Here is an 18917-nt window from a genome sequence, read left to right on the forward strand (position 1 = left end):
AAGACGAAACCAGCTTTGGGGGAAGGACAGAGAGAGACAGACAGAACAGGGCTCCCGCACGAAGGGAACTCCGCTGCGCCTCGAGCCCCAGAGCTTCCACCTTCCACCTAGCTGCGGGACGTTATCTCGGGAGGAAAGCCCCGAAATCCCGAGCCCGCCGGACGCTGGGACTTACCCGAGCGCGCAGGAGAGCGCGCGGGGGCCGAGGCGGCGACGCCTGTCCCTTTAAGGGGCCGGTCTCCGGGCACTGCCGGCCCAGACGCCAGGACGTGCCGGGGCCGCCCCGCCCCAAACCGCGCGTTTCCTGCCGGGCGGCGCGACGGTACCTGAGCTACTGCGGCGGCGGCCACTCGGAGCAGGCGGCCCGGGCTGTACTGCTGGCGCCGCCGCGTCTTTCCGGTATCCTTCCCCGGCCGCGCAAGGTAAGGGAGAGCGGGCTGCGCCGGGTCCGGGCTCCGGCCGCGGGGACCGCGGAGAGGGGAGGGTTGCGCCGGCCGGGGGGTCCCAGGCAGACGGGAGGGCCGCGTCGGGCGGGGGGGGGGTGCGGCCGTGGGGCCGGGACACTGCCTGCCGCCGCCCCCGCCGGGTAGGCCTCGAGCGTCGGGTCGCCGCCGCCGGGCTCCTGCTTGGGCCGGGCCACCGAGGCGGGCGGGCTACGAGCGGCCTCTCGGCCTCGCCGGGCCGCCGCGGGCCCGACCCCGGTTCCGCCGCGGCGTCTCGTCCGAGGACGTCTCCGGAGGGCGAGGTCGGCCGGAGAGGGCCCTGGGGTGACCGAGACACCTATTTTTAGTTGGGCGTGAGGGCCCCCGGGAAGGAAGGCGGATTACCGCCTCCTCGGTCGGTGGACAGAGGGAGCGCGTCCCCGGAGGCCTCCCTGGGCGGGAGCTGGGCCACGCTTACGCCATGCTGGAATTCCAGCCCTCGCCGCTCTCGGGGTACTTGGTGAAGCGGCGTTCGGCCCTTCCAGTGCCCCCTCCCGCCGCCCTGTGCTCGCCCCCGGGTCCTAGAGAGGGGCGCTTGGGCATGGGAAAGCAGCGTGAGGGCAGAGTTTGGAAAAATCTGTGGACCGCCCTCGAGACGGGGGAAGTTATCCTTCCTCTCCCTGAGGGGTGTGTCTTCCTTACTGATTCCCCCTCCCCCCTTCAGTTTCCAACAATGAGATTTTTGGCGTTGGGGACCTCGGCAGAAAACCCAACCGGCAGCTTAGAAAGGTCGTACGGTAATCCGACAACTGGTGTGGCATGTGCAGCACCGCGCGTCGGTCGTGAGGCAGCATGTGTACCAGAGACCGGCATCCCCAGACGCGGGGAGCGGCATCCTAACCTCGGCCAGCTGCAGCCTGATTAGGTTCAAGAGCGGGCTGTTTAATCTTAGCTCTTGTGGGAGGAAGCAGGAATCTAAATTCATGGTTGCGCCTATTCCAGAAAAGGATTCCTTAGCAGGTATCTGAATAAGCACTGCTTAAAAAGCTGCAGTTGAAGTTAACTGTTCAAAGTTGTGCTTTTTTTTGAGACGCTTTGTGGAAACCCTTGAGAAATTTAGACACCCGTAGCCTGCTAAAGGTAAACACCTTGGGGTGAACTAAGCACTCGGAATTGTCTTAAAGTTTGAATTCCTGGTTAATTAGGTTGCACTTCTTACCTCACCTAGCAGGTGAATGGCATCACTGTCTCCAGTCTGGCTAAAGTAGTTGCTGATGAGACTGTTATGATTGTCCCAAGAATAACACTGTAGTATTCTGGAGTTGCTCTGTGTTTTGGATAGACATACCTTGCTATAAATACTTTCATATTTAATGTGTTCTCTGATAAACAAGCCCCCGCCCCGCCCCCGACTCCCCACATCCTCTTGTTCAGGGATCTAACAAGAAATAACTGGGTTTATTGTTTGTAGATTCTAAGGAAAATTCATTAATTCATCCCCTTCCCCTCCCCCCAACATTGAGTTAGAAATGTCTCTTTAATTTTTCAGCCTTAGCAGTGTAATCAGCTCTATCAGGTGCACTTAGAGAGTGAAGTGTTCTATTTACCTTTGTAAGATTCATCTGAAACTTAAAATATAACAAAGCCTGATGAATTTTTTTCTTAAAAATATTAAACACTTTACAATTATAAAGGATATTGAGTATTATATAACCCTTTCTTGATGGCTCAGGGTCAACATTATGAAGAGCCATTAATTTATGAATTTGTTTCCAGTTTAGTTTTTTTCTGTATTCTCCTTTAATATCATAGTCTCTTCTGCTTGATGCAAGTGTTTTCATCTGTCTCTCACTCCAAGCCTCCTTCCAGTTTGTAGGCTTTAACCTGCTTTTAGTGGGGAGAACATTTTAATAATTAGATGTTAAAGGGCAGTCAGTATGACTTTTATAAAGGGCCTGAGAAGTGAAGGCTTTTTGAGGCTTAACTTTAAAGGACTTGTGTTAAGATTGATACTGTTGGTAACTTATCCTGAATTTTACTTGAAATGTATGGAAGGTGTATTTTTAATTGCATACTTATTATAATTTTTTATAGCAAAGAAAGTTTTAATCTAAAAGATCTCACAATACTTTGTAAAAAATTTAAGTTGTTAATAAACGTAATGGTATGGGTTTCTTAGGAATCTGACCTAATGTGTAAAAAGGAAATGAAGAGAGACTATGCTTTTCAAGAACATTCGAACGTTTGAGGATAACATCTTATAAGCTGCTTTTTCTGTGTACTGTTTATGTTTTTAGTTATTTTGAAGGGAAATCCAGAGCATACTTAGAGGCTAGAAGCAAGTAATTGTTTCTTTAGAAATGATCACTTTTATGCATAAATAAAGTTGAGTTTCATTGCTTCCTCTTTCAGTTTTTGTGAACATGACTTTGGGTGTTCTCATCTTAAAAATGTAGTTTACGTACAAAGCACAGGTTAAACATTGGTTGAGATAAGAATGTAAGCTATTTTTTTCTATAAACAGAAAATTAAACAGAAAGAGGAAAAACCTTTAGTACAATAACTAAGGAGTTTGATTTAACTTAACCTTCTGTATCTGAGCTCTAGAAAGAGAAAAATAATGACAGTTTATAACTGTTTGCATGGCAGGGTGTTGAATTGGTGTTTAAATGTTTTTTTCGGTCTTTGAGTTTGATTGCAGTGTTATTTAGGCTTTTAAAATTAATTTTTAAAATGATATACGTTTTAATTGGTTTTATCTTAAAAAGATAAAATAGGCAAAATAGTATACTTTTAGTACTAAGAATAGTTTTAGTAATGACCCCAGTAGGAAATCTAATATTCCTAGGAAATGTGTAAGAAGTGACTTCCTTTTAAAAAAGTTGTGCTTTAGTATTTCACCTATCACCTTAACTACTACAGGCTGATTAAGAACTAATAACCTCAAGTCTAGTTTCCGCAAAGTGATTTGTACACTAAGTGGAACTTAAATGAATTGTTTATACTCCCCTCCTTCCAGGACATTGCTTTTTGGAGTTCTCTTCTCACTAATTGCTCTGCTCATTCTGTATTTATGATTCGTTCTCATTCTTGAAGTGCTCAATCCTTGCTTCACTTTTCTTTTTATACTCCTCTGGTGATCTCATCCAGTGTCATGGCTTTAAATACCTATATGCTGATGGCTTCCATTTTTATATCTTCAGCCCAGACTTACCTACTGTATTCTGTACAACCTGTTCTGAATTGCTGTTTGGATGTGAAGTAGTAAACTCAAACTAAAATTCCATGTTCCTTTTTAAACCTGCCGTAGGTGCAGGCTAATCCATCTTATTAGATGGCAGCTCTATCCAATATTCAGGTGAAAAGAAAAATGGAGTCATCCCTGACTTATCTCATTCATACTTGGCATTCGTGGCTCAATCTTACCTTGAAAATATATCCAGAATCAAATCACTTCTTACCACCTCCATTGCTCATTAGGCTAGTCCAAACCAATCTTCTCTCTCTTGCCTAGATTTCTGCAGTTAACCTCCTAATGGGTCTCTCTGCTTCTATCCTAGCTCTCTACAGTCTTTTTCAACAGAGCAACCAGATAATACCACTTCTTTCCTCAAAACCCTGCAGTGACTTCCCATATGCAGAGTAAAATCCAAAGTACTTATGGTCTACAAGGTCTTACAGAATCTGGATACTCCTACTCTCCCCATCCTCCCTTACCTCTCCCAAGTTAGCTACTACTCTGCCTCTTGCTTATTTCAGCTTTCTTAGAGCCTTTACACTGGCTGTTACCCCTCCTTCAATCATTTTTTCTGTAAGGTATCTACATGACTGATTGCCTTGTCTCCTTCAAATCTTTGCTCTTGAAATGTTTTTCAAAACGATCTGCCTTCTATTTAAAGCTGCACTTCCCTACTTATGATCTCTGTACCCTGTTCTGTTTTACATAGCAATTGTTACCTTTCAACAAACTATATAATTCCCTTGTTGATCGTTTTTATTATCTCTTCTCTCTGCCCCAGAGGTACGCCATAATGTAACCTCTATGAGGACAGGGCTTTTTGTCTCCTTTTGTTTATTGATGGATTCTAAGGGTTTAGGACAGTGCTTGGCACATAACAGGCACTCAATAAAGATTTATTAAAGATGTGTTCATTACAAGTGAATTAAAATCTTTATCCTGCAGTTTTTTGTTTTTGTTTTTTTTTTTTACTGTGATGCATACCTCATTTTTGGACACATGTAGTTTTCAGTTTGCTCCTTTCCTAGGAGCAGTCAGAGAGCAGAAGAAAAATGGCAGGGAACCTTTGGGAACCCCTTGGTGGAGGGAGTGATGTTTGAATGTGGCGGAGACCGTCTTACCTGTCCCACGTGATTAGGACCATTAGTTAGGTAATTTAAAAAGTTGGTTAAAGCAAGAACTCGAGGTATCTGTGCACTTTGTTTTAATTTTAGGCATTTACTTTTATTTGCCTCTCTTTTTATTTGGATCAATCTCTTGTCTTTGAGTAGGGGGTCTCCTGATCTTTTTTCTATACATCATTCCTTAAAAGCATTGTCTGTAATTTCTAGTATTGCTTTTTTTTAGTGTAATGAAACATTCGAACTCCAAAATCATTCTAGATTTTTCCAGTCCTTATCAAGGCCTTCCAAAGGATTTAACTTATTTTTCGTAGAAATAACAGCTTTGTCTTTATTCTGTCATTTAAGCAATTTATAGAAATAAGCAAATGTATAGGTGAGTAGGTTGCTAGCCAGAAGCATTTAGCTTTCTGTAGACACTAGCCCATGTATTTTTAACCAAGGGGAGAAATGTCATTTAATCCAGTGAGAGGTCCTTTAAGATAGCTTCCATATTGAATAGTTTTCATGGGGGCCATAGGATCCTAGCTGCCTGCCATTACTAGAGGAGAATGTCATTTATCCACATTTCTTTATTTTTGTTTCTGAGTGACGTCTGCAATTAGTTATCAGAACTTATATGATTTTTAGTAATTACATTGTCTGTCAAGAGACCTGGTGTTATGCTACATTCTCACTGGAAAATGTGGGATGATCATTATTTATTCTTACATATGAGTCATTTAAGTTGCCAAGGGAGCAGTCTGGTCTGGAAGTCACTAGTTAGGAGACCTACAGGTCTTAGACCTTATTAATTCTGAGGTTTGTGCAAGTTTCTTATTGCTCTGTTCTTTAATTATATAATGTGTGGTATAAGTGGAAAGAGTGTGGGTGCTAGGGAGTCTGAAGAACTTGGGTTTGAATTTGGCTTTGCTAGTTAATACCACTTACTGTATGTGTGGATTTACTTGCAGGAAACTCATTTGCCTTGCTTATATTATCTTAGTAGTTGCTACATAAGTGATAGCTAACATTAGAGTGCTTATTTGTTGTAAGGCTTTGTAAATACTCTATGTACAGTATCATATTTATCCTCTCTGCAACCTTATGAGATAGATAGTATTTGGTGGAAACGAGGGAGGCAGGTTAAATAATTTGTCCAAAGACACAGAGCAAATAAAAGGAGGAACCTGAATTTGAACTAGATATTCTGACCCTAGAGCCCATTCTCATACATTGAGCTGTTTCATAAGAATGCTTTCTGAGGGCAGAAGACCTAAATAGACATTTCTCCACAGAAGATATACAGACTGCCAACAAACACATGAAAGAATGCTCAACATCTTTAATCATTAGAGAAATGCAAATCAAAACTACAATGAGATATCATCTCACACCAGTCAGAATGGCCATCATGAAAAAATCTAGAAACAATAAATGCTGGAGAGGGTGTGGAAAAAAGGGAATACTCTTGCATTGCTGGTGGGAATGTGAATTGGTACAACCACTATGGAGAACAGTATGGAGGTTCCTTAAAAAACTACAAATAGAACTACCATATGACCCAGCAGTCCCACTACTGGGCATATACCCTGAGAAAACCATAATTCAAAAAGAGTCATGTACCAAAATGTTCATAGCAGCCCTATTTACAATAGCCCGGAGATGGAAACAACCTAAGTGTCCATCATCGGATGAATGGATAAAGAAGATGTGGCACATATATTCAGTGGAATATTACTCAGCCATAAAAAGAAACGAAATTGAGCTATTTGTAATGAGGTGGATAGACCTAGAGTCTGTCATACAGAGTGAAGTAAGTCAGAAAGAGAAAGACAAGTACCGTATGCTAACACATATATATGGAATTTAAGAAGAAAAAATGTCATGAAGAACCTAGGGATAAGACAGGAATAAAGACACAGACCTACTAGAGAATGGACTTGAGGATATGGGGAGGGGGAAGGGTAAGCTGTGACAAAGCGAAAGAGAGGCATGGACATATATACACTACCAAATATAAGGTAGATAGCTAGTGGGAAGCAGCCGCATAGCACAGGGAGATCAGCTCGGTGCTTTGTGACCGCCTGGAGGGGTGGGATAGGGAGGGTGGGAGGGAGACGCAAGAGGGAGGGGATATGGGAACATATGTATATGTATAACTGATTCATTTTGTTATAAAGCAGAAACTAACACACCATTGTTAAGCAATTATACTCCAATAAAGATGTAAAAAAAATGCTTTCTGAAAAAAAGAGTAAGGCACTGTCCATGTGCAATTGTCTGATGTTAGGTATTAGAAAGCTATGTTAAAGTTATAAAGATTTCTTTCCCCTGGAGTTAGAGGATTAACTCTTAAAGCTAGTGTCTTAAATTTGAGAACTTAAAGTTTTCCAAGGAGAGAAAATAGTAAAAGCCATTTAAAACCAAATGCTATAAAGTGTTTTATAGAGAAAGCAATAGGTAGACCATGATCTTCTTAATTTACAAGAAAATTTTTCAGTCTTATTTCCTGTGTATTTGCATTATGAGTTTTACTGCCGTGTGATCTTGTAGGCATTGCTCAGTGGTTATTTCAGAAAGGCCATCCCTGATCACCAAAGTGAATGTTCTCTTTATTCTTTGTCTCAGCCTTATTTTTCTTCACTGCATGATCAGTTATTACCTAACATTATAATATATGCTTGTTTATTTGTATGCTTGATATCTGTTTCACCTCTAAGGATATAAGCACTATGAGGCGGGAACTTTCTTGCTCACCACTGTGAACTATATTTCTCACACTTAGGTAGTGCTCAGTTTAATGAATGAATCAATTGCCTGATGTTTGAAAATGATTGGGACTCATTGAACCTTCTGCTTTACTTGTCATTTTTTTTCAAATATGAATACTTTAATAGGAAATATTATATAATTATTTCAGTTCACAGTTTTCATTTTTTTTAAAAAGTACTTCATAATTTAACTATAAATTACCTACATGGCAATCATATAAGTGAGGAGCTAGATATATCATATATTTTAGGGAACTCTCCATATCTAGCCATATTTAAATGACAGATCTGGAGTAAGAAATAATGATTAAAAAAAGCATTGTCCAAATACAAAAAGGCATGTAATACATTCCTTTAAGGCTTAAATAATGACTTAGGAAAGTCATATCATTCCTTTCAGACACCACTGATTAAACAAATCATGAGAAAGTCAAACTAATAATGTTAAAATTTGCATGTATTCAAACAAACAAACTTCAGAGTAGAAGTTGAATCTTCCTGACTTGGATTACTGCTAATTTTGCCAGTCGCTTTACTTGCCATTTGTGCCATCTGCCTTCTCCATTAGCATGGCTAGTTGATTTACGTGCGATGCCATGAAAAGTAAGACTTCAAGAATAGGGCTTCCCTGGTGGCGCAGTGGTTGAGAGTCCGCCTGCCGATGCAGGGGACACGGGTTCGTGCCCCGGTCTGCGAAGATCCCACATGCCGCGGAGCGGCTGGGCCCGTGAGCCATGGCCGCTGAGCCTGCACGTCCGGAGCCTGTGCTCCGCAACGGGAGAGGCCACAACAGTGAGAGGCCTGCGTACTGCAAAAAAAAAAAAAAAGAATAAGGGTTTCAGGTTTATTCTTGGGAGTGGGATGGAAAACAAAATTTAATGCACGAATTTCAGCAAAAGTACTTCTTAGTACTAGTTAATCTTGTTGATCAGCAATGTAAGTGTTCTGAGTGAAATATATACATAAATTATTTAGTGATTGCATATGTTTACATCTAGTTACCTTTGAAGTAAATTTGAACAAGCTAGGCTGTACTTTGAAAGCTCTCCAGTGTTCTGAATGCTATGTTGTTGAACATTTAAAATGTTTCTTTAATAAATTTATTTTTATTTATTTATTTTTGGCTGCGTTGGGTCTTTGTTGCTGTGCGCGGTCTTTCTCTAGTTGCGGCGAGCGGGGGCTACTCTTCATGCGGTACTTGGGCTTCTCATTGCAGTGGCTTCTTTTGTTGCGGGGCACGGGCTTTAGGCGTGTGGGCTTCATTAGTTGTGGCATACGGGCTCAGTAGTTGTGGCTCACGGGCTCTAGAGTGCAGGCTCAGTAGTTGTGGCGCATGGGCTTAGTTGCTCCGCGGCATATGGGATCTTCCCGGACCAGGGCTTGAACCCATGTCCCCTGAGTTGGCAGGCGGATTCTTAACCACTGTGCCACCAGGGAAGTCCCTTAAATTTTTAATATCCATGCACAGGTGGAATTCATTTGTGTACTTCTGGCCTGTACTTGATTAGTTTATTGGGAAGTCATGTTCGTTTGAAATGTGTTCCATAATTATTTTACATAGTTTTCCTAACCTGGATATCTCAGGTTGGCTGAACATGATTTCTGTGAAGTGAATTTCTCAAGCTTCTCATATGATTTGGTATTTTCATTTCTGGGTATAGTTTCATTTACTGTGGTGTATAATCCCTTTTTGTATCTTTTTTTTTTTTCTGTTTTGTTTTTGAACACTATAAATGGGATCCTTCTGTATGAGTTTATTTGCAACTTCCTTTTTCTCCTCAACTTTATTGTCCAAATATTCTTCCACCATCTTGTATATAGCTCTAATTCATTCACTTTCACTTCTACCTGGAATTTCATTGTATGTATATTTGCCACCTTGTTTATTATCTGTTGATGGGCATTTGGGTAGTTTCCAGTTTTCTTTTGCTATTGTAAACAGCTCTGCTATGAATACCTTGTATAGGTCTCTTGGTGCACTTGCATCCCTACTGTCTCTAGTATCGTGTTTTTAAAAACTTTGTTACTACTTACAATAAGAAATAAATTTTACGTTATGAGACTCAATACATTATCAGATGTATACATATGTAACAAAGTTTCTTGGGGAAAAGAACCCCATGTGATACTAGTTTGTTTCATTAAGAATAGGAATGCTAATCAAGACCCACTAAGTTGATTTTTGCTACCCACTAATGTGGAGATTTGCAGTTTGAGTAAATTGTGTCGGACCTTATACCTAGATAGGAGTGGAATTGCTGAACTGTAGGAGAGGTCCATTTTCAGCTTTACTGTAGGTAGTGCTGAGTTGTTTTCCAATATAATTGTACCAGTTTATTCTCTTCACTGGTGTATACATGTGATGGTTCCACATTCTGGTCTATACAGTTGACCCTTGAACAACTTGGTGGGGTTCGGGATGCTGACTACTGTGCAGTTGAAATTCTGCCTATAATTTATAGTTGGCCGTCCACATCCCCTGTTCCTCTCGATCCATGGTTTGGCATCCGCAGATTAAACTAACTGCACGTTGTATAGTATTGTAGTATTTATTATTGAAAAAAATCTGTGTATAAGACCGTCACATTTCACTCCTGTGTTGTTAAAAGGTCTACTGTACTTGATGTTGGTAAATACTAAAGTTAGACAACTTGTTGGGTTGAATTGATATCTTGTAGTTTGTGCGTTTTTGCTTACTGAGGGGAGATGTCTTTTCAAATGTTTCTTGGCCATTTTTGTTTCCTTTTCTCAGAAATGACTGTTGGGTTTGTTTTTCTTTTTGATAGGAGTTCTTTGTATGTTCTGAATACTAATTCTCTGCGGATCATGTATCACAAATGTCTTTTCCCATTTTGTGGCTTGTTTCACTTTTGTATGGTTTCTTTGTTAATAAAAGTTAAACATTTTAATTTAGTTGAATTTCTCAGGATTTCCCTTTTATGGTTTGTACTTTGTGTCTTGTTTAAGAAATCCTTTCCTACCTCAAGGTTATAAAGGTATTCTTGCATGTTGTCGTATAAAGTTCAATGTTGCCTTTCACAATTGTTTTCCCAGGAATTGATTTTTGTTTCTTCCCTTCTATGCTGCTGTTTTCTTTTCTCCAAAGTTCCACTACTTAGCATTTCAGTTTTTTTTTTTAAGGACTAAAATGTGTGAATTTAGTAGGTACTTTGAAGTAAATCTTTGAGTTAGTAGTATTATGTATTGTCCACACCTTGCTTTTAGAGTCATAGGTAAATAATTATGTTAAGAATGTTAAGGTATGGATAGTTATCTAGTAAACTTTGAAGTCTTCACTCTCCCCCAACCCCCATATGACATTATAGATTTGTAAATATTTCAGGGAAGCCAGTGTTTGCATGTGGTTTTCTTAAGTTGTTATGGACATTTGTTGTGAAGTAGTCTGGTTATTTTCTTAAAGTTGCAGCTCTTTGTGCTTGGTATTTTGCAGTTTTACCGTAGTGCACTGTGACTGTGGACCATTTCTCTATATCCAACTAATACTCAGAGTATACATATAATCTGAGGAATCAGATTTTTCTTCAGTTTTGGAAAATTCTCAGTTATTTAAATATTGCTTCTGTTATTTTTACTTTTCTTCTCTTTTGGTAGACCTATGTTGGAGTCTTTTAGTTTATTCTCTGTGTATTTTAATTGCTCTTTCAGTTTTCTTTAAAAAATTTTTCTATGCCTTATACCAGGTGAATTTGGTACAGTGTAGCAATTTACTTTTTTCCTCTGCTGCTGTCCAGCCTAGAGTTTATTCTGTCTATTGAGTCTACATGCCAGTATTTACAATTTTCATTTCTTAGATTTGAAATTGCTTTTTCATATATACCTGCCTGTTTCAGTTCTCTGTTTTGTTTTATAACCGTTGTGCTATTTTATGAAAAGATTCCTTTATCTCTCGGACATCTTCAACATGTTCACATTTAAAAATTTTTGTCAGGGCTTCCCTGGTGGTGCAGTGGCTAAGAATCCACCTGCCAATGCAGGGGACATGGGTTCGATCCCTGGTCTGGGAAGATCCCACATGCTGCGGAGCAACTAACGCCGTGCGCCACAGCTGCTGAGCCTGTGCTCTAGAGCCTGCGAGCCACAACTACTGAGCCCACGCGCCACAACTACTGAAGCCCGCGTGCCTAGAGCCTGTGCTCCACAACAAGAGAAGCCAGTGCAATGAGAAGACCGTGCACCGCAACAAGGAGTGGCCCCACTCTCTGCAACCAGAGAAAAGTCTGCGTGCAGCAACGAAGACCCAATGCAGCCAAAAATAAAATAAAATAAATAAATTAAAAAAAATTTTTTGTCAGACTTTCATAAAACTAATACCATCTGGTGTGAATTCATGTTTTTATTGGTTTTTTTTCCCCCTCATCATTAGATTTCTTCCTATGTTTTGGATTATTGGTTTATTAAGTTCATTTTAAGTGGAATTTTTTTTTTTATGCTTTTCTCAGTGATCATTCCCACCCCCACCTCCAAATTATTTATTTATTTTTTAACCGTTTCTATCTGGCTCACTCTTCCTCTAGTTGCAAGCTAGGTTTATTCTGGGACAGTTAAAAGAAAAATGCAAGGTGGAAAGAAGTGTTTCTAATATGAAATCATGTACTGAGAAAGAGGGAGATAAGGATGTGTGTGTGTTTGTGTACGTGTATGTGTATGTGTGTGTATATATATATAGAGAGAGAGAGCGAGAGCGCACGCTCATGTTTAGAAGAGTACTGAATGAAATCTAAAAAAAATGACAGTTTGTTATGGGGGAGAGGAGCATAGTGTAGAAGATCACTACACTATTTATGTTCTGAATTTTCCTTTTTCTTTAGACCTGATTTTAGAGCCATGTAAATGTTTTACATAATTATTAAAAATTTTTTTTAGATCTCTAAAAATTAAAAGTAAAACAAAATAAATGAATTTTACATGTATTCACTTGGTGGACACCAGAGTGAAACTACGCCAAGTGACTTTAAAAGACAATGACTTGACTGACTGATGATATTCCCCACTGGAATAGACCCTGGGAAGAGTGTGCAGGAAGGATGGCAAAGAAGGAAAACAAGTCTTGAACTATTATAATCATAATTTTGGTGGCAATGTATACATTATATTTCAGTACTGTGTAATGTGTGTATTGTGGGCTAATTGAAATGAGTGAATATATTGGTTTTGTTGAAAACTGAAACTTTTAGCATTATTTAAAGAAGATGTAGTTTTTTTTTTTTAATACTTCTGATGTGGAGCATTTTTTAAAGGCTTTATTGAATTTGTTACAATATTGCTTCTGTTTTATGTTTTGGTTTTTTGGCCACAAGGCATGTGGGATCTCAGCTCCCCGACTAAGGATCAAACCCGCACCCCCTGCATTAGAAGGCGAAGGCTTAACCACTGGACTGCCAGGGAAATCCCAGTTTTTTTTTGTTTGTTTGTTTTTTTGTTTTTTTGCGGTATGCGGGCCTCTCACTGTTGTGGCCTCTCCCTTTGCGGAGCACAGGCTCCAGACGTGCAGGCTCAGTGGCCATTGCTCACGGGCCCAGCCACTCCGCGCCATGTAGGATCTTCCTGGACCGGGGCACGAACCCGTGTCCCCTGCATCGGCAGGCGGACTCTCAACCACTGCGCCACCAGGGAAGCCCCCAAAACCCTGTAGTACTAAATTTGAGTAGAAGCATCTGTATGCACTCATGCAGTAATTTAACTTATTAAAATGTATGCATTTTCTGGCCCTGTTGACTTAAAAGGCCTAGAAATAGTGACCAATCCAGTAGCACTCTTGATGCTCACATTGTGGTCTTTAAATACCTTTTCACAATAAAAGTAAACTAGTGCTCAGAATGGGCATTTTCCAAGTCTAAGGCAGGAAATGTAGGAGATGAGCCTGCATGTATTAATTATCAGTAGTACCACAAGCTCAGAGGCTTACAATGACACACATTTGCACCACCCCCTTAACTGGGTCCTCTGCTACAGGGTTTCACAAAACTGCTATTATGGTGTTGTCCATGGCAGGGGTCTCATCTGAGGTTCAGCTGGGGAAAGATCTGCTTCCAAGTTCATTTGGTTGTTGTCAGCATTCAGTTCCTTGGAGGGTGCCCAACTGAAAGCCTTAGTTTCTTGTTGGCTGTTGTCTGGGAGGCTGTTCTTTGGTCCTTGCCTCATGACCCTCTCCATAGGCAGCTTACAACATGGCAGCTGCTTTCTTCAAAGCCAGTAAGGGAGAAGAAGTGTCCTATTAACAGGGGTTACAGTCTTATGTAATATAATTATGTATATGTAATCATTTAATATTCTGTCACCTTTGTCATTTTACTGATGAGAAGCAAATCACAGGTCCCACTCATACTTAATGGAGGGGATTGTACAAAGGTGAGAATGCCAGGAGAGCAACTCGAGTTTCTTTCTTTTTTTTCCTAGAATATCTTGTCAGAAAGCAATAGAGCAACTAAAAACTATGAGGGTAGTGTCAAAACAACCTAGGAGCCATCCTGAGTAAGATCCCATTGGTCAAAAGGGGGACAATTTCATTATATGCAGATGCTATGATACTATATATAGAAAACCCTAAAGACTCCACATAAACACTACTAGAACTGATAAACGAATTCAGCAAGGTAGCAGGATACAAGATTAACATACAGAAATTGGTTGTGTTTCTTTACACCGACAATGAAATATCAGAAAGGGAATGTAAAAAAAACAATGATTTTAAATATCACAGCCCCCAAAATAAAATACTTAGGAATAAGCCTCACCAAGGACGTGAAAGGCTTATATGCTGAGAATTGTAAAACATTAATAAAGGAAATTGAAGATGATACAAAGAAGTGGAAAGATATCCCATGCTCTTGGATTGGAAGAGTTAATATTGTTAAAATGGCCATACTACCCAAAGCAATCTACAGATTTAATGCGATCCCTATCAAATTACTCATGACCTTTTTCACAGAACTAGAACAAATAATTTTAAGATTCATATGGAACCATAAAAGACCAGAATTGCCAAAGCAATCCTGAAGAAAAAGAACAAATTGGGAGGCATAACCATCCCAGACTTCAGACAATACTACAAAGCATGGTACTGGCACAAAAACAGGCATACGGATCAATGGACAGAATAGAGAGCCCAGAAATAAACCCACACACCTACGATCAATTAATCTTCAACAAAGGAGGCAAGAGTATACAATGGGAGGGGATTCCCTGGCGGTCCAGTGGTTAGAACTCCATGCTTCCACTGTAGGGGGTGCAGGTTTGATCCCTGGTTGGGGAACTAAGATCTTGCATGTTGCGCGGAGCAGCCAAAAAAAAAAAAAAAAAAAGAATATACAATGGGAAAAAGTCTCTCCAGCAAGTGGTGTTGGAAAAGTTGGACAGCTACATGTAAATCAAAGAAGTTATAATGTGCCCTCTCACCATACACAAAAATAAACCCAAAATGGCTTAAAGACTTAAACATAAGACATGATACTGTAAAACTCCTAGAAGAGAACATAGGCAAAACATTCTCTTTGCCATAAATTGTACCAATGTTTTCTTAGGTCAGTCTCTCAAAGCAATAGAAATAAAAGCCAAAATAAACATGGGACCTAATCAAACTTACAAGCTTTTGCACAGCAAAGGAAACCATAAACAAAACAAAAAGACAACCTACAGAATGGGAAAAAATGTTTGCAAATGATGCTACTGACAAGGGATTAATTTCCAAAATATACAAACAGCTCATACAACTTGACAACAAAAAAACAACCCAATCGAAAAATGGGCAGAAGACCTTAATAACATTTCTCCAAAGAAGAAATACAGATGGCCCATAGGCACATGAAAAGATGCTCAACGTTGCTAATTATTAGAGAAATGCAAATCAAAACTACAATGAGGTACCACCTCATGCCGGTCAGAATGGCCATTAAAAAATCTACAAATAACAAATGCTGGAGAGGGTAGGGAGAAAAGGGAAGCCTCTTACATTGTTGGTGGGAATGTAAGTTGGTGCAGCCACTATGGAAAACAGAATGGAAGTTCTGCAGAAAACTAAAGAATTACCATGTGATCCAGCAGTCCCACTCCTGGGCAGATATTCAGACAAAACTGTAATTCAAAAAGATACAAGATACACGTACACCTATGTTCATAGCAGCACTATTCACAGTAGCCAAGACATGGAAACAATGTGAATGTCTATCGACAGATGAATGGATAAAGAATAAGTGGTACCTACATACAATGGAATACTACTCAGCCATAAAAAAGAAGCGTAAATAATGCCATTTGCAGTGATATGGATGCAACTAGAGATTATCATACTAAGTGAAGTAAGTCAAAGAAAAAGACAAATACCATATGATATCACTTATATGTGGGATCTAAAATATGACACAAATCAACCTATCTTGGGAACAAACAATCAGGGACATGGAGAATAGACGGGTGGTTGCCAAGTGGGAGAGGGTAGGAGAGGGTTTGATTGGGAGTTTGGGATTAGCAGATGCAAACTGGTATATATAGAATGGATAAACAATAAGGTCCTGTATAGCACAGGGAGCTATCTATATTCAATATCCTGTGGTAAACCATAATGGAAAAGAATATGAAAAAGAATGTATATATGTGTGTAACTGAGTCACTTTGCTGTACAGCAGTAATAAACACAACGTTGTAATTCAACTGTGCTTCAATAAAAAATAAAAAAAGGGACAGTTTGAACATCCTTAAAGAAAATAACTAATGAATTGAAACAAGTCAAGTATGTTTAATCCTTGAGTTCGTAATGATGCTAAAACTTAAAAAAATACTTTAGTTGCTGTTGGGCTAACTAATTATTTTGACAGTTTTGATAAATAAAGAAAAATAAGCCTTTATCCTACTTTTCTTATATGAATTGGATCTCAGGGTGACCAAATAAGAGAAGTTTCTTTCTATAGATGTATTCTAATAAAGATTGATAGACTTTATTTATTTATTATATATTTTTTGACTGTGTTGGTTCTTCATTGCTGTGCACAGGCTTTCCCTAGTAGCTGCTCTTCATTGTGTGCAGGCTTCTCATTGCGGTGGCTTCTCTTGTTGTGGAGCACAGGCTCTAGGTGCACAGGCTTCAGTAGTTGTGGCATGTGGGCTCAGTAGTTGTGGCTCATGGGCTGTAGAGTGCAGGCTCAGTAGTTGTGGCGCACGGGCTTAGTTACTCCGTAGCGGGTGGGTTCTTCCTGGACCAGGGCTCGAACCTGTCCCTTGCATTGATAGGTGGATTCTTAACCACTGTGCCACCAGGGAAGTCTCAGTGATAGGCTTAAGAATATCACCATTTTGCATCTCCCAATGAATAGTGTCTAGGTGAAGATCACCAATAGTTGGTAATATCACAAAAAGATATCCAGATATTAGATACATCGTTTTGGAAGTATGCCATGCTGTCTGTGCCTTAGTCTTGCCCTCAGGTTATAATCCTGAATCTGATCTAGCCTTTAAATTTAACCACCAATTTATAGGAAATAGAAGACAAAACAAAAACAAAACACCAAAAAAACTTGTTAACACTATGGGGATGCCATCAACAAAATTCATACTGAGAATCTTTACAGGACAACTGCCTGGTTTTTCCAACCCCAAATTCTAAGAATTGCAAGAAAGTGAATAATAAAAGATACAGGGATGATGAATGAAAGGAGACAAGAGATAAATACCGTAAGTCCTCTACATACGAACGAGTTCCGTTCTGAGAGTGTGTTCACAAGTCTAATTTGTTCGTAAGTCCAAGTTAGCCTAGGTACCCAACTAACACAATCAGCTATATAATACTGTACTGTAATAAGTTGATAATACTTTTCACACAAAAAATAAAACATTTTTAATCTTACGGTACAGTACATTGAAAAGTACAGCGGTACAGTACAACAGCTGGCATAAAGGGGCTGGCATCGAGTGAACAGGCAAGAAGAGTTACTGATTGGAGGAGGGAGAGGAAGTGGGAGATGGTAGAGCTGAAGGATCATCAGCAATAGGAGATGGAGGGCAAGCTGCAATTTCACTCACGCCTGATGTTGATGGAACGCACGTTTGCATCTTTGAAAGCTCGCAACTCTTGAGTTTCGTATGTAGGGGACTTACTGTACATCAGTCAATACAGAATAACTGAAAAAATATTTACACAGCAGTTGGGGAAATGGGAATACTGGATTGATATTTGATATTAAGGGATTATTGTTAATTTTAAATTTTCTGTGAACCTGGATTTTTGTCCTCTTTCCTCTCCAGGCTCAGAGCTCCTATAAAGCTATATAGCTATAGGTAATAGGTTTTCAGCCTGATTCTTTTTTTAAAAAATTTATTTATTTTTGGCTGCTTTGGGTCTTCGTTGCTGTGTGCAGGCTTTCTCTAGTTGCAGCGAGCAGAGGTTTCTCTTCATTGCAGTGCATGGGCTTCTCATTGCAATGGCTTCTCTTGCTGTGGAGAATGGGCTCTGGGGTGCTCGGGCTTCAGTAGTTGTGGCTCGCGGGCTATAGAGCGCAGGCTCAGTAGCTGTGGTGCACGGGCTCAGTTGCTCCGCTGTGGCACGTGGGATCTTCCTGGACCAGGGATTGAACCCGTGTCCCTTGCATTCGCAGGCATATTCTTAACCACTGTGCCACCAGGGAAGTACCCAGCCTGATTCTTTTTCATACATCTTCCTTCTCCCCCCACTCCCCACCCCCCACCCAAGCTGTGCAAATTCTATTCCCATACCCACTTCTTGGTGTCGAGCAGCAGACCTGCTTCTCTTCTGTTGCTGTTGCCTGTGGGAGCTGAACTTCTCTGACCATTTGCCTGCTGTAGAGTCAGTATCCAGCCATCTTTCCCATTCTTTATTCCCTGTGCTCCATTTTAGGTACTGTATGGTTTATTCTTTTGAATTTTTATTGTTTCTAACTCAGGGATATATTTCTTTTCATTTTGGGTTCAGCCATATCTTTTTGATAATCTTATTTTTCATCCATTGTTATTCTTTAATTGAAATATAGTTGATTTATAACGTGTTAGTTCCTGGTGTACAGCAAAGTGATTCAGTTATATACTTTTTGTGTGTGTGTGTGTGTGGTAGGCGGGCCTCTCACTGTTGTGGCCTCTCCCGCTGCGGAGCACAGGCTCCGGACGCGCAGGCCCAGCGGCCATGGCTCACGGGCCCAGCTGCTTCGCGGCATGTGGGACCTTCCTGGACCGGGGCACGAACCCATATCCCCTGCATCAGCAGGCGGACTCTCAACCACCGCGCCACCAGGGAAGCCCAGTTATATACTTTTTTATATTCTTTTTCAGTGTGGTTTATCACAGGATATTGAATATGGTTCCCTGTGCTATACAGTAGGACTTTTTTTTTTCTTTTTTATTGATGTATAGTTGATGTACA

General features: G+C 40.4%; 1 protein-coding gene across 7 annotated transcripts in view; it reads left to right on the top strand.

Moving 5' to 3' along the window:
* Nucleotides 1-286: 286 nt before the first annotated feature.
* The window catches only part of KTN1 (kinectin 1), a 126751-nt gene continuing 108120 nt past the window's right edge, over nt 287-18917 (top strand). For all 7 annotated transcript variants that reach the window (XM_082616740.1, XM_082616739.1, XM_082616742.1 and 4 more), the window contains exon 1: nt 287-422. The gene's annotated coding sequence lies outside the window, so the exon portion shown is untranslated. The remainder of the gene's footprint in view (nt 423-18917) is intronic.

The sequence above is a fragment of the Mesoplodon mirus genome (assembly GCF_964341445.2).
Source record: "Mesoplodon mirus genome assembly, chromosome: 4".
In the NCBI taxonomy this organism is placed as follows: domain Eukaryota; kingdom Metazoa; phylum Chordata; class Mammalia; order Artiodactyla; family Ziphiidae; genus Mesoplodon; species Mesoplodon mirus.